Source organism: Grus americana, chromosome 20, assembly GCF_028858705.1.
Source record: "Grus americana isolate bGruAme1 chromosome 20, bGruAme1.mat, whole genome shotgun sequence".
Taxonomy (NCBI): Eukaryota; Metazoa; Chordata; class Aves; order Gruiformes; family Gruidae; genus Grus; species Grus americana.
In genome coordinates, this window is record NC_072871.1 from 5,073,243 (window position 1) to 5,098,792 (window position 25,550).

The following is a 25,550-nucleotide window of genomic DNA, read 5'->3' on the forward strand; positions in this document are numbered from 1 at the left end:
ATATTCCAGGGAACTATCAGCAGATGGCAACTCCACCAGCAGCAAGCTCAGGGGGAGCAAGCTCTGCTGCTTTAAGAATGAGGTAGCTATTTTTCTCCAGCGCATAAATCTATAGATTACAGTTATTGCTTGACAACCTGCCACTAATTAAATTATAAATGACATGACAAGAAAGAAACACTTTAAAATCACTGGATAACTTTTTGGGACACTTTTAGTACATTTCAGCTCTGCTCCATTTTCTGAAGCAGTGTGACATCTCCCAGTGTTTATATTTAAAGTAAATTGAACCAGTGAAGAATCTGACACATCTCCCTTCATGGGAAACTAGTGTGATTGCGGAAGGAGCTGCGGGAGTCTCTGCTAACAGCCTGGGCTCATTCCTCAATTTATTAAGAGCTTTTCCTGTCCAGTAACTCTGCCTGGACTGGGCATAATCCCTCCATGAGCTGCAGCTGATTTAAGAGGTGGGGGAACCTTCTGCAAGTGGGAAGAGAGTTATTGCCCTTCACCATCCATCTCATGCTGGAGGAGAAATAGCCCTGTGCCTAACAAACGGATGATCCACTAAGGGGCTCGCAGTTCCATGACATGAACCACCGCACATGGTGGAGGCCAGAGCAAATAAAGCCTCAGCTTCAAATAACACAGGGTAAGGTTTACTTTTTTCAAGTCCACCAGTGAGGTCCATTGCCTTTGGCAGAGATAGTCCATGCTCACCCCAGTTCTGAAACACTGCTGCGTTCATCTCCCTGATACCCGTTTCCACCAGTTTCGTGCAATGCCATACATTGCCCAGGTTTGCTTCCCAGCCCTGTGCTCCTGGTCATTCGGAGCTTCGCTGCTGCTGCTGCTGCTGCTGCACGCGAGGAAACAACCTGGCTTTTGTGTGCCAGTACCTCACCAGAACCCATGTCCCATCTCTGGGTGCGTGCAGAGCCATGTGTCACCCTGCAGATAATTAGCTGATAAAGCAGATTCATTGCCTCCCTTTTTCCACCAGAAAATGACATAAATCATAACAGATTTTTCTTCTTTGATAACTTAATGCTGCAGATGTGAAGTGTTTGGGGATGAATAGGATTCAGTGTTTGTTAATGAGAGTTTAATGTCTTCATCTTCTGCATTAAACTCCAGTTAATTAATATTCATTCAATTAGAAAATGTAAAAATAAATTATACAAAATTAAGCTTTACACAGGAAGCAAGTGACCTCATTGCTGCTGTTTTCAGGTGCTAATTAGATTAGCCTCTTTCCTATAAAGGGGGAGGCACCAAGCCCTCCTAGCTCTAAGGGGGAGCCTTGCAGGTGGCTGTGGACCTTCTCTCCTGGGAGTGCCTGGTTCCAGTCTGCTCTGAGCTTCTGAAGACCAAGAACTATAGCAAGGTAAAGCTCAGTGATGGTCTTTGTTAGTCTGGAAAGCTTGCTGATCAGTGGAAAGACTCTCTCTGGTGGATTATTGGTATTTTTATGGAGCTGGTTGTTGCTGGGAGAGAAGGATGTGTGCTCAGCTGGTGGCAAACTGGGAGGAGTTGTATGAAGTCTTGGTTCTAGTCTGGTTCTGCCTGCTGGCTTTGGTTGAGAGGGTCTTCCTCTCTTTGTTGCTTTTTTTTTTTCCACTCTGAAAGAATTATCTAAACTTAGAGTCCTTCAGGAAATGCAATAAATTGTGTGCTTTTGGAGTTGGCTGAGCATCTTTGGATTAGAGAGAAGATGTGGTCCTCTGGGATAAAGAGGTGGTCTGACTTGAGCAAGGCTAAAGGCAGGATACAGCAAGCCAGCCTGAGCTGTCTTTATACAGACAGACCACAGGGGTCCTAAATAATCAGTATTATCAGCTTATCTAACGTAACTTTGAAGTTGTCCTTGCTTTGAGTCAGGGGTTGTACCAGATGACTTGCAGAGGTCCTTCCAACTTCAATTACTGTATAACATTATGTTCCTTCTACTTACCATGCTTGTCTTCTGTTGCAGAAATACTGTAAAAAGTCAGTGAGAGTCAGTAGAAAACTCAAACTACTTAAAGACCTGCTGTGGATTATTGGGTACTGTGCTGAGGGCGGGGAGGGGGCATGAAGGTTTTATGCTGTTACCTGTTTTGTAGTGCATCATCCATCACTCTCCTCTTAATCTGGTACTTCCCAGTAGCCCTGAATAGCAATTCACTTTAAAAATTGGGGTGTGGGGGTGTGTGTCTGTGTGAATAAAATGCAGAGGTTGCATCTTATCTTTGGAGGTTGCCAAATGGAGAAAACACCATTGGATGAGGAAGGTTCAATTACTAAGTGTTTGAGGAATTGGTTTTGTGTGTACTGTTAAGAAGTCAGAAGTAGTACAGAGCATCAGTGATGCTGCAGTGACATTGCTTGTGATGATAATTTCTTCTTGCGAAGGAGGAGGGTATAACAGAGTGATAAATACTTTAGAACAACTTAAAACCAAAAAGCTGCAATACTACTGATGCAAAGAGATGTGGGACCCAATTGTATTTCATTGTGTCATCTCATCCTGGAGAGAAATGGGATTATTCTTAGTGTGAAACTTATTTGACTCAGGTCATCATAAAGACATAATGATTTGCCAAGGATACACAAATGGACTACAGTGTTACAGCCACAGGCACCTTGGCAGAAAAGAGGATATTTCATGGAAGGGAGGTCAACGATGCTACAAAGGACAGCTCTTCCTTTGCTGTCTGTCCTGCTGTGGCCCTTTTACAATGCAGTACAATAACTCTACCATAGCTTGCCCCGTTGTGAATTCCTGTGAAGACTGCCATCCTCCTGCCTTTTTTCTCTTCTACTGCTTCTGTATCTTTCTCTTCTCTCTGCTACACCTCCTCATTAGCTAAAATATCTTAATCTTCAGAACCTGTGCTTGGTTTCCAGCCAGATTCCTGCTTTTCTTGGCTCATTCCAGCTATCACAATAGTTGGCACCAACTGTTAGGGCTGTGCTTAAGGCCCCAATTCAGGGTATTGCTTATGAGAGATGTTGAGGTACTTATTTGTCTGGTGTAGGCAGTGCTGAGAGGCATGAGCTGCTGCAGTGATTCACTGGAGTGTTTTGTATTGCTTGATGTCACTCAGACTGTCTTAATTTACTGCGTCCTACTAAGCTGGAAGGGGAGAAGGGAGGCCCCCAAGCGTCAGGTTTATAGAGTTGTTTGGGTCCTATGATATTCCCCTGATAGCAATACTGCTGCATGACAAAGCACTTCTGCACATCCTTAACTTGTAATGCACGCTTCATTTTGAAGCGTCTATTGAAGTCAATGAGGTCTGGTTCTGTGTGCTGAAGTGCTTTGCTGAATTGACGTGCTTGTCTTGAGTCTTGAAGTTACTCATTGCTCTGGACCTGGTGCTGTTAGTAATTAGTTGTGTTCCTGGCTTGGAGATGGGCAAGGCTGTAACAGGACTGATATCACTAAAGGGTTAAAAAATAGAGCGTGCTTCCCAAGGTTATTGGATTATCCTTGGTTGGACTTGTGTGGGCAAAGGGCAGGACATTCCTCCATTGTTTTCTGCCGTAACCAAGAAATTCTGCTGTAACTGAGAAAATATGATTGCCCATATATATCCCCCCCACAGAACCTCCTTGCTGAGAGCGAGGTAGAAGCCTTTGGGAGATCAGAGACCTTACCCTGCACGCTCTGCTTTCCAGGAAAGCTTTTCATTACTGAAGTAATGTCTGCTTGAGTAGAGAGCTTAAAAACACACTGCACCTCTTAACATCACAGCTCTGCTGGTTAGGTTTCTCCCTAATATTATAGGTTTTCCTACCATATCATCCAGACAGTGTCTGTCTTTTCTTCTGTAATTATTGTGAAAACTGGCAGTTGTGGGTCTCTCGAAAAAGGAGACCAGCCCCATATTCCCCACCCCAACCCACTGCTGAGTCAAGAAGTGTTTACACTTGACAAGATTAATCTCACCAGCTATTTGAAGACTTTACCAAAGTCTTTCATTTCACTGCTCACTCAGGCTGCTCAGGAAGATTAGAGTGATTGCTGATGGCTTTGCAAACTGCTCCAGTGGACACTGAGTAAATATTTTAGGAAGCGCAGCTGCAAAACACTCCAAATCCATCCCTTTCAGTGACAAGCCTTACCTAACCAGCCCAGTCAGAAGGGGAAACACCAAACCCTTGACCACAAATCCTCCTTCTTATCCTTTTAAGAAAGACTAGAGTCACCCTCAGGTAGCTCACAGCAGCATACCCTGATTTGCTGGCGTTTTCTGTACCGTCCTTCTGGGCAAAATTGGGCAAACATGAGGTCAGAAGCTGGGCATGTACCTAGGCCTCCACCCCCATGCTTGGTGTCAGCTTGGGATGAATCCTTCTGGCATGATGAAGACTTAGATAATCCAGTGACAGTATTTGGAGGTAGCTATGCTTCTTGTCCTTTCTGATTATTGGGAATTAATTAATGAGTGATAGGTCTTGGGAGTTAATTGTGTGTACTTTAAATGAGATGCCAACCAACCAGCTATATATTTCTGCCCAGCAGCCATGATATTCAGAGTAGATGAGAAGGGATGGATTATCCCACTTCAATTTGGGGTTGGTTTTTTTTCAGAATCTGGGTTGTAAGTATGGAAGGGTTCCTGAGAGTACCTTATGCCCCAATTGTTACCTACCCATCTGAGTCTGAGCTTTGTACTCAAACTAAACCTTACAAATCTTAATTTAGTATGGACTTTCTTAACAGCAAAGCTAGTAGAGGCTTTGCTGTTGAGGCCAAAGCTCTGGGCAGAAATTCAGAGAAGGCAATCCTCAAGCACAGCAGGCAGTTTCTAGGCTTTGGAAAATGAATGTAATAGTGCCTGTTAGCCCAGGGGAGATCTCATCCCTGTGTTTCTCTGATTTTTTTTCAATGGGATTCAAATATGGTAGAGATCTCACTTTAAACTTTCTGAAGGAAATCCAACTGCTTTGCAAACTCTGGTAGCTTCAACAAAACTAGCTGGCATCTATGATGATATCAAACAGAGCTAAGATTTGTCCAAAAGTAAACAATTAGGATTTTTTCCATATGACTCTTGGACTGTACTGAAAATTAAAATCACTCCTTCTCAGACTTTGTTAGAGCTTTGTATGATTTCCATATGTTTAAAAAGGCTATACCACCCTTCAGTTAAGGTGTCCCCTCACCTCCTTCCATCTCCCAGGTGAAAAGGTGGGTTTGATAGGTCTGATAAGAGAGTACTGCTGAGTAAAATGACCTGACTCCTGGGATATGTCTCCCCAAGTCAGCTCTGCTTATTTCTTTTCACATCTATCCCTTCCTCAAGCACATGCACACTAATGATACTGCTAATGGCAAGAATTTTATGCTCATTTTATATTTATCTCTTTCCTTGGCTTCTGTCCAGTCTGAAAAGTCCCACTAAAAATAAAATAAAATAAAAGCTGTTGTGTCTGAGCTGATTATGGGCCATCAGACTTGATGTCCATTTCAAATTATGACCAGTCTTCAGAGATGGACAGATCTGTGCTCCTGTCTGATGCTGATGGGTCATGCATTCCTATAAGAAAAAATAGGAGGAGGGCAGGCTCTGAAGCTTGCTTTTTTCCTTGGGTGAAGGGGACATTTTCTAAATGGGATTTTATTACAGTGACAGTTCTGAGTGTGAATCACCCCATTTATGTGATATTTCCAGCAGCTCCACCAATTATGGCCACCTTTGCCATGAAGAACAAGGAAATTAACAGCAGCTAATGGACTGACAAAGCTTTCAGTGCCAAGTTGCTAGCATATGACAAGGCAGATCAGTCCCCGCCTGCCTCTTTTCTTATTTTCTTCACTGTCAGATATTTATTGTAATAGTTGAAAGGCAGCATTTAGCTAGCGTAGCACTTTCTATTTAAGGTGCTGTGCAGAACAGGCCATTCCACAGATAAAGGGGAAAGTATGTTTGAGGATGATATTGGGACTGAAATGGAAATTGCCTTAAATTGGGTTGGCGAGCATCCTTATTATTCATTGGGATGATTTAAGTACTTGTTTTAGAAAAGAGAAAAAGGAGTAAAGGTGTGGGGTGGGGGGGAATATTCTAAAATGGAAACTGTTCTCTGCTCACTTGTTAAATAAATCCATAACCCAGCAATGCCTCGGGGAGTCTTCCTCGCAGCTACCTCCTGCTCAGAGGACTCTAGGGGTGGTCTGTCTGAGAGCAGGTCTATTTGGATCAGCTTCTTAGAGGGGTTCTGCAGACAGCATCCTTAGGGGGAATACTTGCTGAATTTGAGGACTGGTAATGGCTAAGGAAGAGATCCTGCCCTTTGCCTCAACCTCTGTGTGCAAATGCTCCAAGAGGCAGGAGAACCATCTGGTACAGGATTCATGTTGGGCTGTCCTGTATTTATGGAGGATATAGCAAACTCTACAGTACATGCTATTCTGTGATTCACTTTTGTGGAGCACTTTGTAAGCCACATAGGAAGCTACTAAAAATATGAGCAGTCCAGGATGAAGTACCCTGAACTCATTAATCTCTCAGCTCGCTGTGGGGGGTTCCCAAGACATGAACATATCCTTTACCTTTCCAGTCATTGCTGGTGTTTCCCTGGTGGGTGCTTCAGGATTTTCATGACAATACCAGAAAGGACTATTACAGCAGGTACTGGCTTCTTGCATAGTCTGGATTCTGGGATTTTACCTGATGAGTCCACAACAAACCTTTGATAGTACCAGACTCCTAAACACTGGCATGTCATGCCCCTATTTAGAACCTAAGATTCCTAAAGTGCTTTTTCAGATGTACATGCTAGAATTACGTGTCACGTTTTTAAATTGCAACCAGTTTTGAGAAGTACATTATTGTAGGCGCTGTGGGGCAGTGATGCCCTCCCAATATTCAGAGCAGAAAATGAGGAACAACAGTATCTAACTGCAAATGAGCAAGGACTGTGCTTATCAGAGTGTAATTACCCTGATCTGTGACCTTGAGGGAGCTGAGGCTCTGATAAGAAGCCCCTGGGAAGGGTACTCTCCTGTCAGACTGAGAACATGCACCGAGATTAGCTTCTGCTGTTATCCTAGTTTCTCCTTTATTTTTTCCTCCTTTTTTCTTTTTCCTACAGAAAAAGCTTTGTGAGGTTTGTGCTTTTTAAGCTTCCTGGGCAGCAGTCTGAAGAAAATCACTTTCACATCCCTTTTTCTGGCAGGGTCTTGGACATTTCTGGGTTCCTCTCCGATGAACTGCAGGCAGCTGTAGTGTCCTAGTGTCACCTGTGGTGGTCTGCTCTTGACAAAACTGTATAGTTCAGTATACTCATATTCCCAGCAGCCATTAGCTCTGCAGCCTGAGCATCGTTTGATGGGCTGATGGTGTTTAGGGGCCTGAACACACAGTGTATGAATAGCACTGAAGGCAAAACTGAGATGATGGTTTCCTCTTGGGCATGTGGAGCTTCCCACCCTGCTGAAAGCCCTTTAATGGTTTAGTTCAGATGTAGCTTTAACTCTGCCCTCTCCTTCTCTAAGTAAAACCAGATACAACACTTGCACTCCAAGCCATACAACACAAGATGCCTCCTCAGCTGCCCAGCTTCTCCATAGCCAACCAGAGGTGCATACTATCTATCCTGTATCATTCTAGGCTTCAAATAGCCCCTTGCATCTCAAAGTTTACTTACAAACAATATCCTTTCAGTCCCACAAGGAAATACTTGAATACTGCAGAGCAGAGGCAGTGTCTATGCTTGTCAAGCAGTGTTGCCCTGTAGGAACACCTGGTGAGAGCAAAACAGTTGGTGCAAAGGACTGGTGTCCATGCTATAAGCATTTAAGATGAGTTACTTTAGCCTACGTCTGGTCCCAAAACTGGACTGTTAATTAGCATTGAGTGCATCAGGAGCATGCCTCACCCAAAAGCGATTCAGTTCAGGTGCACCAAGCCTGCTTTACCATGTGAGCTTTAGTGTAGTAAAGAGAGAGATTTGATATTAAAAATCACACTTTTGGTCTGAACCAGAACACTGATGTAGGTGCAGACACACAGGCAATGTATAAAGACCTAAAACAGCAGAGCAAATTGACAGAGCTGTGAACAGGACCAGGCAGCCTGGTCTTTTGCTCTTTTCTCTCAGCTGGTAGATAATGCTCAATGCATCCCCAGAATGGACAGTACTTCATGGTCCGTGTATGTTCCTTTCCAACTGGGTCTAAAATGTCCAACTGGGTTTAACGAAATTAACTGTATGGTATGGACCCATGATGGGGGGCTAGAGATGAACTAGCAGCTGGGATTTCATATAAGTAAAAATATACGCACCATATCAAGAGGAAATAGAAAACCTTCCATTGCAGCTTTTGCTGGGAATGTCATTTATAAGCATTTGTCAGAGGATTACTTTGTTTTGTGTCTGGAAACTGTTCATTATAAAAAAATGCTATGAAAAGAATTGGACTTGAGGCAGATCCAGATACCTCTGAAGCTGAGTAAGATTCAAGTCCATAGTTTCAGTTTTGAAATGAGGGTATATAGATGGGCTCCTGGATCTTCTTATCACTGTAACTTATTCTGTTGCCCAGAAAGAACTCAAGTTACTGGAAAAAGAATTAGCAAGTATATCACAAGAAGCTGTGCAGAACTGCTTTTTTGTGTGTATTTCTTCTAGCATCTCTGACTGTGGAAACCACATGGGTACAATTCAGTTTCGAATAACTATGCCTGCTAACCATATATAAACCAACACAGCCTAGATACAGATGTACACTGCTCACATAAGTTGGCTTCTGTGTTAGGAAGCAGATGTGCTCCTCGTAGGCTTCCTAGGTTATTTAAATATCCAATGCCACTGTATTACATATAGTCCTGACATGGTTATTTTACCCTATGCTATTGCTTCTCTAAAATGCTAGTAACAGTGCTGTGCCCTCCCATGTTAAGATCCGCATGTGCATGTTATTTCCAACAGGATAACAATTTAATATCCCATTGGAGCAGTTCAAGAAGGGCTATTCTGGGAAAGGAGAGGGAGGAAGTTTTTTCTTTCTTACATGCATCACCTTGTGTATGTGGCTTCAGTTAAACTCGGTTGCTTGTACTTCCCAAAGGCTAGCACTGATTTATTCCAAGCGTCCTGCATTCATTTATAGAAAACTTTTGGAAAGTTGAAACCAGAGGAGACTTTCTGCAAAGACTGTGCCTGCATTTGAGGGTCCTCAGTTGAGGACTCTTCCCCTCTGTGGCCTCATGCTCGTAGGGAACAAGCTCAGAGCTGCTTCCTTGAGGGCTGTTTAGCAGTCTCAGGAGATTCACTTGCTTTAGGGCCTTTGGGAACATCTCTCCTTTCTGAGGTTTGCATGCAGAGCTTTAGGGATGTAGTCTTAGCAAGCCAACATGCCCTGAGGGTCCTGAGCTCATCCTGGCCGCTGCCACGCTGAGAATATTGCCGCAAGTGGTGTGCTGGCTGCTCTCGAATCCAATGTCAGCAATATGAATTGACAATGTCCTGGTAAATCTCAAACCGAAACTGCAACTTTCATTTTGCTGCTAATTGTTTGGAGTTCTTTGAACTCACGTCTGTGGATGGCACTTAAAACTGCCTCTGCCTGGTACACCTCATAAACAGATGGAGCGTTTGTTGACGTTTCTGTGACAGCTTGAAAACTTGTCTCCTACCTCTGAGCTGAGCCCTTTCTGCCTTGTTCTCCATCTGCCATCTCATTTTAAAACTAGCAGAACAACTCAAGTGAAGCAATTCCGACTTTTTCCATCTGTGCACAGTTAATTAAGAGGGTAATGAGAGCTCTGAATGAACAAGCCCTGCATTAATTCAAGATATGATTAAGGGAAACATCCAAAAATGAAAAATATATATGTGCCTGGATACGTACATTTTAAAAAAAGCCTGAGTCCCTTTTGTCTGTCCCTGCATTGCCAGCATTATGGCTATGGATGATTAAAAAATAGGAAAGATGACTATGGAAAACTGAGTTGATATTCTGAATGTGAAATCTGTGTATAAGCAGCTCAAAGGTGTAGGGACTACTGCAGCAGACTGTTGGGTTCCCTTCTTGTAACGTCTGTGCCTGTGAAGATGGGTGCTTGATAGTGGGAGAAGAAAACACTGCTTTTTCTTTGGGTTTGAAAGGTGAGCTACAGAACCAAAGGCACGGAGAGATGCACAAGCCAAAGAATTGCCCCAACTGAAATTAATTAAAATGTATGGTTCTCCATGATATTTGCTTTCGCAGCCATCTCAGTGTGTGTCTTCAGCCAGGCAATGTGTGATCACATGAATATACCTTGGGAAATTTTACAACAAGCCAAGACTCTCAGCAGTTACTCAATTAGTAATTCCAGCCTAGGCTAGAAAAAAGGGGTATATTGCCTAATTTTGCTCTAGTTAGACTACAGAGGCAGCAAGAAGCCCAGTCGGGGACTCAGGAGTATGAATCGGGGAGTGAGGCAATCTCTGGTCCCGCAGAGTTTAAAATCAGGCGGAGCTCGGCGGCTGGGGGAGGACAGGGCCGCGATAATGCGGGAGGTGAGACAGGACAGGCAAGGGAAGAGGGCATGAAGACTTCAGAGCGAGGGAGAGGAGAGAGCTGCAGAGCAAAGCAGCAGCCCATGAAGACTATCAGCTCTTCTGCTGTACCTCGTGGCTCCCTCCAGTTTTATAGCTTGAATTTTGCTTTACCGGGGGTGGAAAAATGAGTGGCACTGAAGAGGCTGAGTGAATTCCTGTTTGGGTTTTTTCCCCCCTTCTTGGTTTCTTGCAGCAGCAGGAAACACAGGAAATATTTCTAAACAAACCTGAAATTGGCTGTTTGCATTTTGCCTGTGAAATTTCCTGTGGCTCACAAATTGGACTCTCATCCCTTCGCTGCCGGGGAAGGCAGACACATTAGCAGCAACTCGGCGGAAATCTCGGATGCAGCCAGCAGAAAGGGGCTTGGTTTCACCTGCTAAAGGCTTTATTAATTTTAAAAAAAGTTTTCTATGGCTCCTGGTGCTCACTCATTGTGAAGCCTGTTGCCTGACAGATGCCACAGCCCTTCCCAGCCTGCCCCGCGTGCTGTTTGCCCAAGGAGGGTTTGCGCAGCAGCCTGGGCGACGGTGGATTTGAAGACCTCGTGGCATTTACACACGGATCCCGAGGAGACAGACAGGGTGTAGTGTCCCAGACCGAATGATTACACAGAGGAATGCAGGGTAGGATGTAAGCCATCAAAATATATATTCTTTCTTATTTCTAAAGGATTTCCAGATCGCAGTAGGAAACAGGGGTGAAAGGGAAATCAAGATATAATCCCCTGCCCCAAAGGAACATCAGAATTGTCACTTCTGTCAGGCATTTGTCTAATCGGTACTCAAAACCTCCCAGAGTGGGGATTTCGCATCCTCCCTGGGCAATCTTTTCTGCTGTTTAACTACCCTTGCTGTTAGAAAGTTTATCTTAATGTCTAGTCTGAATCTCCCTGGCTGTAATTTGAGTCCATTACTCCTTGTTCTACCCAACACGGAGACCAAATTTATTCTCCTTTCTGCACAACTGTTTCTGAAAACAGATGTCTTCCAAAAGATGTATGTGGCGGTCAGCCTGGAGCCTGCAAGGAGGGGCAGGGTACACAAGTGCTTGCTCCAAAGCGTGTTGGTGACACTTGGTGTCAGGACTCTCCGTGTTCCTCAAGGTAGTCAATATTTGTACCCCAACACCGGAGCTGGGCTGATTTCTGCACTGGTTTGATGAGTGTAAACCAGAATTGGAAAGTAAATTGCCCAGAGAAGTGGGATATCCACCTGGGGCTACAAAACAAAATTCAGCTGTTACACAGCACGTATTCATACTGCCTGCTATGTGAGTTGGGTTTTACAGGCTGGCCTTTGGGGATACTTGGTCATTAGGACTTTTTGCATTGGGACCTTGAGCAGTTATCCCTGGGAATAAGGATGTGCCCCGTGCAGGTATGCAGTGCTGTTGTCTTACCCTAGTGACCCAAATGCAATTTCTGAGAGAACGATGCCAAATTTAACAGTATCCTGTAGAGAGTACACACTAAGCAAAACAGAATTTGTAATCTGAGGTATCCTTTAATATATTATTGAAGACTTATACTAAATAATCACATTGTTACCTTTGTGTGTGTATATATGTAGGCCAAGTAACCAAAACTTCAGGGTTGTGCTACCTAGAAGAAGTCCTAGGAAAAAAATCTCTGCTTGGACAGACCAAATAGAGGATGGTGCGATGAGCCTGTCCAGCCCCGTGGGGTTTATAAGCACGCAGACATGGGTAAACAGTGATCCAAACCACAAATTCCTGGGGTACCTGAGCTCCCAATGCATGAGACAGTCTGTCCCACTGAGCAGTGCTCCAGTCAGAGTTCGGTTGGTCTAATTTTATGGAAAATAAATTATTATAAATGGATCTCCTTCCACTGCAGTGCATGCCCTGCTCTGAGAACTAAACCTCTACCACAAACCTTTCCAATTAAACTTCCCAGCTGAATTTTGAACATTTGAGAAATATCTTTCATCAGGCTTCTGCTTAATGTTCAAACTTTTGGAGGTAAATCTTCTCACTGCATTTGAACAATAAAATGGACAAGTAGGTTTTGCTCAAATCTGAAGAAAATGAAATTTTCCCAGGCTGGGAATTTGTTATAAGTTTCCATTAAAAAAAAATAAAAAAATCCCCTACCTTTCTACCAACTAAGTCTGAAACTCCTTGAAATAAGGGCTAGTAATGGAAGTGCTGACAGTATCTTAACTAGAGCAGCGTGAAAGGAGTGATATAATAGTTTATTTCAGGTAATGCCATGGTGATTTTTAATTTACATAATGTCAAAAATGCAATATGTGAACTTTCTGAAAGCAAAAAAGTGGTGATAAAAACATCTATTTATTCCTCCTGCCTCCTTGCAGAAATGAGAGAATGAACAAAGCCACAAGGAAAAACCTCAAGGCCATGGTATTTGCATGAAGCATGCTACACATTATGTACCCTAGAAGTGTTTGAAAGAGAAGCTGACCCTGTATACTTACTCTTGTCTCAAATCATTTGCTAGTTTAATAGCTTAACATTTGCAAAATGATGTTTAGATTCTCTTCCCTTCCTAGCATTAAAATATAACTGGTATATGGTGAATGTGAGCGATCTGTGGAGGACTTCCAGGTCCCAAAGTCAATTCTCACGGTTCAGCATGTCCTAGCTATGGATGCACAAAGGGTGCTGCAGACAGAGGGGCCTGTGGGGTCTGAGTGCTCTACCAGTGTTTGGGGGTTTATAGATTTGGGGGATTTTTAAGGACTTAGTCAGATATCTGCTCTGTGAAATAATTGCATTGGAGTTACTAAGAGGTTGCCGTGAATAGAGAAAGATCAGCCAGCTCCTTCCTAAAGAAACTAAACAGCAGATCTATAGTACACTTAGTCTGGAATAAAAAGGACTTTGAGCAGTAACTGTTTAACCATTTTTCTAGAAAAACATGCAGTTTGGTATAATCAGTCCACTAAAATCCCAGTTCAGAGTTGCTAATATTGAACCAGTCTGAGTATCTTCTGGGTTGGAGATAACTTCTATGGCCCCTTTTGTTAGTAGAGCTCCATTGGACATTGCTTGCTTATAGATTATTTTATTAATTATCTCTCAGAAATAGGGCTTAAAGGTCACTGTGGCAGGCATTGTACAAACACAGGAGAAAGAGCATGTTCTGTGCTAAAGACTTTACGTGGGGAGGGGGGAAACAACACAGGAAATGTGGGGAAATGGAGGTGACATTGGTCACCAGCATCTCACAGGAGCACTGCAGAAGTCTTCCAGTTGGTACCAAGTTCTCAAAAGAGAATTTTAGCAGATTTTCAACACGGCAAGTCCTTGTGCTAGTCCTCCACACAAAGGGTAAACTCCAGCTTGAGCTATTAACACAACCCAGTGTGACACAACAGAGCTGGCAGCCACTAAAGCAGCCTAGTGTGACAAAAAATTTCTGAGAGAAGTTAATAGAAATCCTGCATAATAAAAGAATCCACAGAGTAAGATAATCCCTTGTGACAATATTATACTCTGAATATCATTCATAAAAATAAAACAAATAAAAGTCAATTGTAAGGTCCAGGATACCATAAAATATGAGTTTGGATAGAGACACTTAGAAGGAAAATTTGCTTTAAATCTGTGTAACCACCTTGAAGCCTCACACATTTACAGTTTTAATCTAGCACATTAGTGAGATTAGTACATGGTTTTTTTGCAATTAAACTGCATATTTTATCACTTCTTCTACTTTCATGCTATATAAACTTCCAGGAAATTACAGGCCTATAAATGTTGCCAGAGCCCTGCCACTGTGGGAGACAGAAGAACAGAGAGACAGAAGCAGCGTGGGTGGCTGCTTCCTTTTTTCCCCTAATTGTGTCATTAGTCAATAAAACCAAACCTTTGTAGAGGCAGTTGTAGGACTAGAATACATGCACGCAGGGAAATTCAGAGCTTGGGTTCCTGCAGAGAGCTCTGTACCTGTTGTCACAAATGCCTTCCAGAGAAGGTGCAGAATGAGTCCCCTGTTTTACTGCAGAGGAAATGGAGATGGCAATGGTGGCGTTGACACCGTTTCCCCATGGAGTACCTATTGGCTAAATCATCTCCTTTGATGTTGGGCTAGGTAACTAGCGGAGGAATGAGAAATTTCTCTTCCTCAGCCCTTATGCTTGCTAAGTGCAAAGATGCTCTTCCCCTTTCTGCCTGTGTCTTCACATGACTTTCTCCCTCTCCTCCTGTGTTGAGCATCAGTTTACCCAGGCATGTCTTCTATTATCACCTTTTACATGGCCCGTGAGTTTTCTGTCTTCCTCAGACATTCAATCCTAGTGACCCCCTAGTTCAAATCTGCATTGGACCTTTCTGTATTGCAAAAGACATGTTAGCATCAATGCTTGCAGTTATTTTCAGGGTTTGAGAAAGTTCTGCCTTGGTCATATCAACTGCAGCTCAGCCTTTCCTGCTTGGACCACGGAGCAGGTGAATGTGCTTGTTTCACATTTTGCATCAGACACCAATGTTTCAGAGGGTGCAGAAGTCCAGGCATGTCCCCATGTCAACCTTTTTCTAGTCATTAATTCTGAGTGTTGTGCTGGACCACACCTGTGTGTCCTGGAGAGAAGAGCAACCCTGGATCTCACTCACCACATTGATCTGTGTGTCCTGAACTCCAGAGGTCAGAGGTACCTTCTACCTCGTCCAAAGTGCTTTCAGGCATGTAAGGGGGGTTTGGGCAGTTCTACCGAGTCATGCACTGTAAAAAGACAGACAATGCTCTCAGCAGAAAGGGATGCAAACAAGAAAAGGGCAGATGCCAGCATTTCCGGAGATCAAGGCACCTCTGTTGTAGGAAAACAAATAAATAAGAGCTGAGCTTTAGGCAAGGTTTGAGTAGCTTTAGAGTCAGTCTGGAATCTGATCCACTCAATCCAGTGCTGCTGATGCCTCTAGCATTGTAAACTCAGCTCCCTTAAATGTCACTTTGTAAGGTGAACAGATGGGAAAGTGGAGCTAGAAATATATAATCATGTTAGATTTCTTTTAAGAAAAATTCTTTTTAAAAAAAGTTCTTCCTTGCAAGCCCTTATCTGCCCTGTATTCTCTTCCTTCCACTCTATTAAAACTAACAGAATTCTGATCTGGGACACTTAAGCAGATCTTTGTCAATTCAAGCCAACAGCTGAAAGAAAGACCCAACTCAATGAATGCTGGTCACTTCACTAACAGGAACACCGGGCTCAGTCAGCTGGAGCTCTCAGAGTCCCTTCCTGAGTGCAGCTTTTGAGGCTGACCCAGTAGTAACCAGGCTTCAGACATGGTCATGTCTCTGACATGATCAGCAGCCTGGGAAGTGAGAAAGCAGAGCATGCCTCAACGGACCAAAGAGATTTGCTGAAGTATCTCCAAATAATGTGCAAAAATCTCTGTGTGCTTGTGTACCTAGCCAGGAGGTGGCTTGCTTTTAAAACTCCTGGCAAAGCCATTGCGTATAGATTATGAGCCTGCAGATTTTGGGAAATAAAGGGCAGAATACAAAGACTCTTGCTTCCTGACAGAGGCAATAACCAAGTTCCTTCATCTTATCAACCTACATTTGCAAAACTGACAAGTGATTTGGGATGCTAATGCTTCAACAAACCCACACCTATATAGTCTAAAGAGAGTAGCTTCTTAAACACAAACCTATTGAACACATGGAACAGGAGCTCCTCCTCTCATGTTCCCTGCTAACAGCAGTTGGGTCTCCACCAGGACTCCTTGCAGATCTGAGATCAGGCCCACCTGCTGCATTAGGTGCCTACATGGTAGAGGGAAGGACTAGGAAAATAGTGTTTTGTAGTCAACATATCGTCACCCAAGGGTCATATCCTAGCTGTGACTTGGTTCCACAGTTGCTCTGCTATAGCAAGATTCGCTATGCAAGTGCATGCGTATCACGTGAGTCAGGTACCCATCAAATTCTCACACGTACCAGACACGCTCCTTTCTGCAAACAATAGAGCTGTGCAAAAGCCTTGGAAATGGGGAAGAACAAATGCCTGTGAGTTCACACCCCTCCCGTGTAGCAGCCTGCTTCAGAACTGGCATGCTGACGCTGCTAGGTGCAAAGAGAGATAAAGATGCACCAGGTAGATGTAAAATCAACAACCTCAAATATTTTTTTAGGTATTTAACTCCTGTGGCTTTGTCTGGGACAAGGACAGTCTTGTGTACCAGATGCTGGTTAGCACTACAGAGTCCTGCTCTGTATCTGGTGCTCTGAGCTGGCAGTGCCGTGGGACATCAGTAAATTCCCAGTGGTGCAAGACTCGATAGCTCCGCAGCTGTGATGTTTATTTCCCTCCTACTTTGTGACTACAAACTGGTGGACATGCCAAAGGATCTGCTGGGAATACAAACTTCCCACTGCCCATTTGATAACACAAACCCTTCCACTCCATCACAGATTTATTCTTTTGTGATTCCCAAGCCCCCCAGATCCTTCCTTCTCATTGAAGCTACTTGGGGAGACAATAGGTGAGGGGAATAAATAAATAATGTACTTTGTATAGTCCAGTCTCACTTGCAGTTTGAATAGCACTCTTGTCTCCCATCAACTTACCTGTGTTCAGAAAACTTGTCTCTGTGGAGGGGTTGGCTGTGGGGGGGAGGTTGTTTCTTTTTTTTCTTTTTTTTCTTTTTTTCCCCACTGATTTGTGTCTCCAGAGAAATGAGTAAAGCATTACAGATGAACGTGGCACAGAAGAAAGAACATATGCTGTACATGCATTTAAATAGCATTTATCTTACTTTTCACTGACGTAGTGGTAAAATATGTTCTCTTTGCTTTCAAATTTTAGGGACGAACAGATGGTAGAAAGCTTAGTTTCGGGTATTACGTCCATCAAAATAACCTGTATTGCAAGTACCTCTTACTATAATTGGGGATTTTAGCTGCAGTAGAATCTGGACTCTAGGAAAAGTCCCCTGCAGAAGTAGTATGCCAAAAAGAGAGTTGAGTGTTGTCCTATCTATATATTTTTTTTTCTCAAAAAAAAAAAAAATACAGTTCTTCAGTGGTGCAATAAAAAACTCACCTTTTTGGTTCTGTTTTTGCTATGGATGGAGTAAAGCCCAAAGAACACAGCTTCTGATCTGACTCCTACCTCTCCCCATCCCCAAATGCTCTAGCATACCTCCACGTGTGTTCAGGCAGCACCGTAGGGATGTATGAAAAGAGAAAAGGAAAGATTTGCCAAAGCTTTTCTTTCAAAAAGAAAAGCCCAACAGGCCCAAGAGTGTCTCGCCTATTTTATCATTGTTTGGATATTCCTAAAAATTCTGAAATTCCCAATGTAAAATGAGTTTGGAGGCATGTTCTGCCCCAGGCACCCTGCTCTGAATAACGAGCCTCGAACCAAACCTGCAGGAAATGAGGGATTCAGGTATTGTATGAAACATTGCAGTCAAACACTGCAAAGCAAGCCAAATCCTTTGGTTAAAGCACTGCAGAAAGGGAAAACTTGGCCCTGGAATTAAATAAGCTTTTGGGGAGGAGGATCATGTAAAATGTATGTTTATACCATATCCAGCACGATGGGAATCTCATCTGATGTGTGCCTCTAGGAAGGAAATGCTTATGTGCTGCCGTGTTTGTACAGGCATGTGAATGATCTCATTGGGGGTTTATATATAGACATGCAAGTTCCGAAACATTCAAAAGCTGTCTTGCACAATTTTAGAGGATTTTAGTTTTGGGGGTGGTTTTTTTCTCTGGTTTTTTTTCGGTTAGTATTTTTTTTTTGTTGTGGGTTTTGTTTTGGTTTTGGCTCCGATCTGCCTGTTCTGCTCCTCAGCACTTTTCCTGGTTCAGTGACTCAATTTCTAATCTCTTTGGTGTGTGTTTTGCATGAATTTAATACCTGGTCAGCATTATCCCAGCTTCGTGGAGGAGGGTCTCCTGTGCTGCCATTTCATTCTTGCAGCTCAGATTCAGGTTAGTTAATTGCACAGAGGGGATCTTCTAGCAACGTGGTTAGGGACTTAAAAAAAAAATAAAACAAAATAAAAAATCCTGAGAGGGAAATGTATAATTCTAGCCACCTTGCTGGAAGGGTGCCCAACACAGCAGCAGCGGCATTTAAAAAAGTCACCGTTTGCCAGTAATAGCTGCAGTGTGGCAACAGTCTTTTCTCCCTATGCTTAGAAAAAGAAATAACTGCCTCAAGGATGCTGAAAAATAATTATGGGAAACATACTTCAGACACATCCCTCATTTTTAGATACGTCAATCATTTTAGTCCCAAAATAACAATGTACAATCAATGTCCCTCCCATTATTTTTCCTTCAGGATTGTTTACCTCACAACTAAAAAAAAAAAAAAAAAGTGATGGATAGTTATCTGCATACAGAGAAGGAATTCAACCATATTTTATTTACTTACATAAATAACTCTTTTATTTAGTGTAGACTGTATCTCACATTTGGGCCGTGTCACTGAGAGGTATTGTTCTGATTTTATTTATCTATAGACACTGAAGTCTGTATTTGTTTAAATTAAAACTGGGGGCTCAGACACCCGTAAAATGTTTAAACACGAGCACGGTTACAAATTGTCTGCTGTGTATTTACCATGGCCCCCTGCTGCTTGCTACGAAGTTACTTAATTGTGCTTGTTTGCATCATCTGTTCTATAATGCTAACAGCATTTTATTCATGTAGTAGGAGCCTATGTTTTTGTATAAGGAGGAGATTATTTTTAGTCTGTGCTGGAGCAGGTTAAAAATGCTGGGTTTGATTTTTTTTCAAAAGAAATATATTTGTTCAACTTTTTATAATTAAATGCTGAAAATGTTTTGATAGGTATTTTCTTTTTCCTGAAAAAAGTGCAGAAAACTTTGAAACAAAATAGAGAATTGTCAAATCTTATTACACAAAATAAGTAGCATCAGTTTTCATACACTTTTTTTTTCTCCACTGTTCTGACGGTACGAATAGCTGTTTTAATCCGGGGTGCTGCCTCCTCATGGTGTTTTGGTGCTCTGAATGATACTGCAGCAGATTTCATCTCCTTTAAGGATACACATTTAAGGGGGAGAGGGCAGGAACTACACTTCAGGATTTAGCTTCTCTAAGTAAGGAGGGTGTTAAACGGCTCCCTGATTTACTTCTTAAACAAGCCTGGCTGAATAGCAAGGGTACCAGCTTCTGGTGTTTCCCTGGACCAGGAGATGCTCGAGCAACCTGGTCTGGTGGACGGTGCCCTGCCCGTGGCACGGGGCTGGAACTAGATGGGCTTTGAGGTTCCTTCCAACCCAAACCATTCTATGGTGATTCTATGTCATTAATTAGGCCAAGGAGGAAGCATGTCTTTGTATGATATACACATGAAGATATGACATTCAGCAAATAATGGGGCTATCCTGCTATTCAAGTCGTAAAATTCAGCATGGTTTGGCTCAGATTTGGCTGCATGCATTTATGCCAGCAAAGGCTCTCACCAAGCACGCTGCCTCTTTTAAAAACATACAGGTCAAGCATCCTGCAATGTATGTTCAAAGGATAAAAGTTGAAGCTGTTTACTGAAATCTTTGGCAGTAAGATTCAAAATTCAGGGAAACTAATGCGCTTCCAAGTTCTAATTCCCATGCACGCTGGATTTGCTGGTTTGGAGCATCTGTAGCTAGGCTTGTGTTCAAGCAAATCCACGCTCGCTCCGTGGGTGGGAAAAGTGTGCTTTGCATCATTTTGATAGAAGGACACACCTATCGACTGGGCTTCTTTCTTTGGAAAAATGCAGTGTAGGACCTAAACTTCAAAAGTAACACTGGGGAGCGTAAGGGCGTAAGAACAGCTGGACCAAGAGTCCCGTTACCAGCTGGTCAGTCTCAGGCACAGGGCCCTGGGCCAGGCAGGGCACCAGCCCTCCTATTGTAGTCTTCCACCTACAATAAATCTGCATTAATCTATCTCTCTCTTTGTGTTTAGTAGTCTCCAAATTTTTTTCCTTTATCAGACCTGTCTGCCTCCACTTGTCTTGGAGAACAACAGGACGCTGACCCCAGGTGTGTGACCCCAGCAAACATAGTTGTGGCACAGTCCAAACAAGCCTTTATATCTCTGCATACAGATGCAGATCTACACATGGCTGCAAAAGACCTCCCAGGAGTACCTGGAGATGCTTATCAGCTCCCAGCTGATAGCCAGACCTCTGCCACCTCCCAAAATCCACCTCTTGCTCGCTCCTCACTTTGCACAAGGGTGGCTGGGCAATCACAGTCTGGATTCCGCAGCTCCTCTTAACTCCGGCTCCAGTATGACTTTTTGACCTGTAATTTTTGGAAGTGATTCAGTCTCTCCCGTCTCTGGAGACCAAGGGTGGAGGTTACGACTGTGAAGGCTTTATAGCAAACACAGCTTTGTGTAGTCATCAGACTCACCACGTCCGCTCATCATAGTGGAGCAATGGCCGGGGCAAGAATTCAGATGGGAACGTCACAGAGCCTAAACTGCACAGATTTACTTGTAGTTCACAAGGACCCAGTGTAAATCTACCTTGCTCCACAGAAATTATACTCTCTTCCATTTTCTGAGAGTAAAAGAACACCGGAAACAGGAGTTTTCACTGCTGCTTGTTAGTACAAGTGTGTGCTGTGTTACCCCATTACTGTTGCTCTGTCCTGTCTTTGGGATAAGCAGAATTTTGTTCAAATACTTTTGGATGGGTTTTGCAAGCAGCACAGAGGTTATTAGTTATGTCTGGATGGAATGGAGAATGCAATGAAAGCATGCCTGCCAAAAGTTCACATCCCTCTAAGAGATGACACAAACATTTCCCTACTGGTAAACCAGATTTTAAGCCTAATCAAAGTGACATTGTTCCTTTAAAGAATTCTTATCACCTTCCTACCTTGAAACAAAAAAAAAAACCTCCTTAACAATTCCAACTGCATAACTTCGACATGTCAAGGTTATCTATAATTTCTTCATTTCTTTTCAGAAGGGCTTCCTACCTACACACTACATCATGCATCTTTTATTACCACCTTAACGTATTTATAAAATATTGATAATTCGTTCCAAATGGCTTTGCAAATGAAGCCATGTGGCATGGTATTCCCTTCAATTAGCAGCATGTTTGTCTGTTTACTGAAGTGACCCCATATTCAGAAGCTGGTCCTGAAAATGAACCTTTAAAATAAGCTTTTGCGTATTTTCAGTTCTCGTGCCAATTTTTGCCTCTGGTTATATTCAACATACACCCTGAGTAAATTTTTTTTTTTGTTCTGTGAAGTTGCTCTCAAATTACACAGCACTAACTGGCGACAGAATGGGGTTAGTGGAGTTACTCGTTTGGGGTTTTTTTTCTTCTTTTCTGCAGCAGCAGAGTGCAGGGTAGATTTAGCTGAGACTTGCATTGCAGTAACTGAGAGCAGCAGAGGTTGCTCTGGATTTGTTCTGGAGAACTAAAGGCACAATAAGGTTAGTCTCCACTGCCACCAGCAGAGCTGAGTTTTGAATTGAGCACCCAATGTGTAAATTAGCACCTGGAATTAATTTAGCATAGAGCTTGCTAATGAGAAAATAGAAATGCTAGTTTATAAAACAAAGAAACACACAATTCAGGGGGAAGAATAAGTGATAAGGAGAGCTTGTTGAAAGACTCAGCTGCAACCTCCTTCATAAGGCAAGTTTGCTGTTAAATTTAATGGGCTATAGGTGTTGATTGGTAGAGTCATAAAATGAACTGTTAATTTGCTATTCTAAGAGTGGAGAAGCTAAATTATGCAAATTGCTTTTAAAACTAGTCTGTTCCCAGCATACAGTATAACAAGGTAACGTGGCCCTTTCCACACCATTATTTTTAGGACTTTTCCCCATTGTCATCACTGGTAAGTCTCAAGGCTTTGAAGTGCTGCAAGGCTTTGATTGCCTCTGATCCGCACTCTCACCGATGCAGGTCTGTTAGGTGCCGCCATGCTGTGTCAGCTCAAAGGGGCTCCCTTTCGTCACCTGTGTTTGAGCACCTACATGAGCAAGATTTTTAAACTGACAGCCCAAAAGAGGCAGCGGTGCTTGTTGCTTTCAGAATGACACGCAGGGAGAGAGACACCGCGCTGGGAAAATGAGCGTGCGCCTTGGTGAATACGCAGACTTCATTCATCTGCTTCGCAGCTGCATCGCTCAAAGACCAGACTGGGAAGGTGTCAGCACTTACACTTCATGAAGAATGAAACGTATCCTGCCAGATTTGGTGTTTCCAATGCAGCTATATTGAAATGTCAGCCCCGGTAAGCTCAAAATGAGCATCTGAGCAGATGAAACACACAGCCCAGTAGAAACGGTGTACACGGGGCAATGGGTAGTGTGTTTGCTGAGTGCGATGTGATAAATAACGAGCATGCGCTGTGGATGTGCGAAGGGCTGTCTCTCAGGATAATGCTGAAATGTATCGGAGCTGATGCGTGAGCTGTCCTGTGCTTTGTGCCACGCATGTGTTCTTGGCACCAACCGCAGTACTGCAAACTTCAGAACTCTGTCCACTACAACATTAAACTTGCTTCTGCACAGAGCAAGGATCAATGGACCACATTTCTGTTGAGTTAGCCAGAGTTCATCCTGAGGCCATCTCCTACTTCATGGGCATGGTAAAGGCAGTATCCAGATCAACATCTTGGATTTTCTTAATTGGTGCCCTGTGAAGTATGTGGTTCCTCACATTTATCTAGCGGCCAAGTCCATATAACGATTCCTCATCTTCCCAGCCCCTCTACCCGTTTCCGGGGCATGCATGTCTCAACAAACACTTGCGTTGCAGAACCACGAGAGCACTATCTGGCAGGGCTGGAGAGGGCACAGAGAGCGGGGACCTTGGCATTTGCCTTCATACCCTGCATCATCCCCCAAAATGAATGCAACAGGTCTCACAGCCTGTAGCTGCTGTCCCAGGGCTCTCTGCAAGCTCCCTGTCACATTTTTGTGCCTTCTTTTGGAACCATAATGCTTAGAGCTATAATTTATTTTTTAAGAAATGTGAATGCCTGGATTCTTCAGGGAGAAACTAGATATACCACATTGACCATAGACTAGCTGTTTTCTAGCTGTTTCAAACCGGATGCGTTTGTAGATTGGGGGATTGTCGCATAGATGAAGACTTTTTCAATATCCATAAAAAATAACTTCCAAGTGAGCAATATTTCTACCAAAATGGCTTTTTTCTTTTCAGTGAGTTAGAGTAATTTGTGCTGGTAGGCGAGCAGAATTCTGCATCTAATATTGACGCTGAGGAGAGGTATAAAAACTATTAAACCTGGTGCCAATAGCTTCTCTTTTCTAATCAAAACAATGTCAAATAAGTAAGAGAATAGGAATGAAATAAGCCAGTTCTTTCCAACTCACCTGTCCCTATAAACCAAGCAAGAAAGTGTGATGGTATTTCAAATATGCGGAGCAACCAGCTATGAGGTCTTGCAAAACCCTGTGGTTTTCTTCTGTGTTTTTTGTTTGGGTTTTTTATTATCGCTATTATCATACTCACAACTGTTAAGTGAATCACTGAGAAGGTTTCAGCTGAACATCCAGCAGAAACATGCCTAGGGCAAGAACAAGGTTTTATTTATTTAACTTCAGAAACAAAGAAGGGAGGAGGGAATCTCTCTCATACGTGTCCATCTTCAGCTAAGCATTGCCCATCTGTTTATGTAGCCAACATCCATCCCCTCCGCACACCTGTGCCTGGCTCATCTGCCCCCCCAAGACCCTCTGCCCTCCTGCCTTGCGCACCTGGGGGTGAGGAGCTTCTGCCAAAATGCACCAGGTGCAGCTGAGGGAGCAGCACAGCTCATGTCTCCCCTGTGCAGGGAGAGGAGCTGCTCGGTTTGGAGGAGAGCAGAGGGCACATGCACCCCTGCCCCTCTCCCCCAGCCCCTCAGCTCTGCTACAAAGAGCTGAGTGCTCGCAGCCCCCACCCTTCACCCCTCGCTTTCGAAGGTGCACCACTGCCTCTGCAAGCTCTTCTGCGTGAACTGGGCATCCCTTCCCAGCCCTGGGAGACGGGGTTGTTTCCCAGCCAGCACTGGCATTTCTGTTTGTGTTGGAGAGGGTAATCGTGCAGGGGAAGTGGGGAAGCCCAGGACTGCACTTCAGAAATACTTTAAATTAGGTGTTCCTAAACTTTTTTACTGCTGTTGAAGAACTGGGCAACAAGGTGGTTGCCATCACAATCCAGCTCTGTGCTGTGTTGTTAGTGCACACTGCTGGGCAGAGGCACAGGCAAACCCCTCCCTGTGCGTGGAAATGAGAGCTCAGACCAGGGAGGAGATGTCGGGCTGTTCAGGCAGTGGCTGCTCTAAAGGAAACGGCACAGGAGATTTTTCGTTATTGTTATTTTCTTTTCCATACCAGTTATGAAGGAGCTTGTGTATGCAGTGTGGTAGATGACTTATTTCAACTAGTTAAGACCAAAGCACCCAGAGTGCAGCCATCCTTAGTATAACTGCAGCTATCTCCATTGAGGCAAAGACTCTTTATATTGCTAAGAAACCATCTGTGAGAATTGTGGGCGCTTTACCAGTTACATCTGCAATGAGCTGATACCTACGCAGAAACAACGAAAATCTCAGCTTCTTTCCTCAGCCGTGTCTTGGGCTCAGCATGAGTCCACAGCGGCCTCTTAATGGCTGTGAACGGAGCTTGATTATTCCATGGGCAGGCCAAGAGCACGTTCAGGATGCAGATCTCTCTCCTTGACGTTATCCGTTGCCAGGGATAGGACTGCTACAGGAGAGGACAGGAGCTCTCACATTAGCACAAAGGAGATCAGCCACATGTGCACTTGGTGTTTCTTGGTGCTGGAGGGGTCAACACCAAGTGCAGGAGGGAAATAAGCCTCCCAAGCTGCAGATCTCACTACTGGAGCACACCAGGCTGTGTCCCAGAGCAGTGTCCCACCACCTCAGGGGACCAAGCACGATGCTGGCTCACAGCGCTCTGCAGCTCTGTTTCCCAACCAGGTTTGAGACTGCTCTGCTCTCATTCAGATTTGCTGCAGTCTCTTCTTTTGGCCACATTTTGT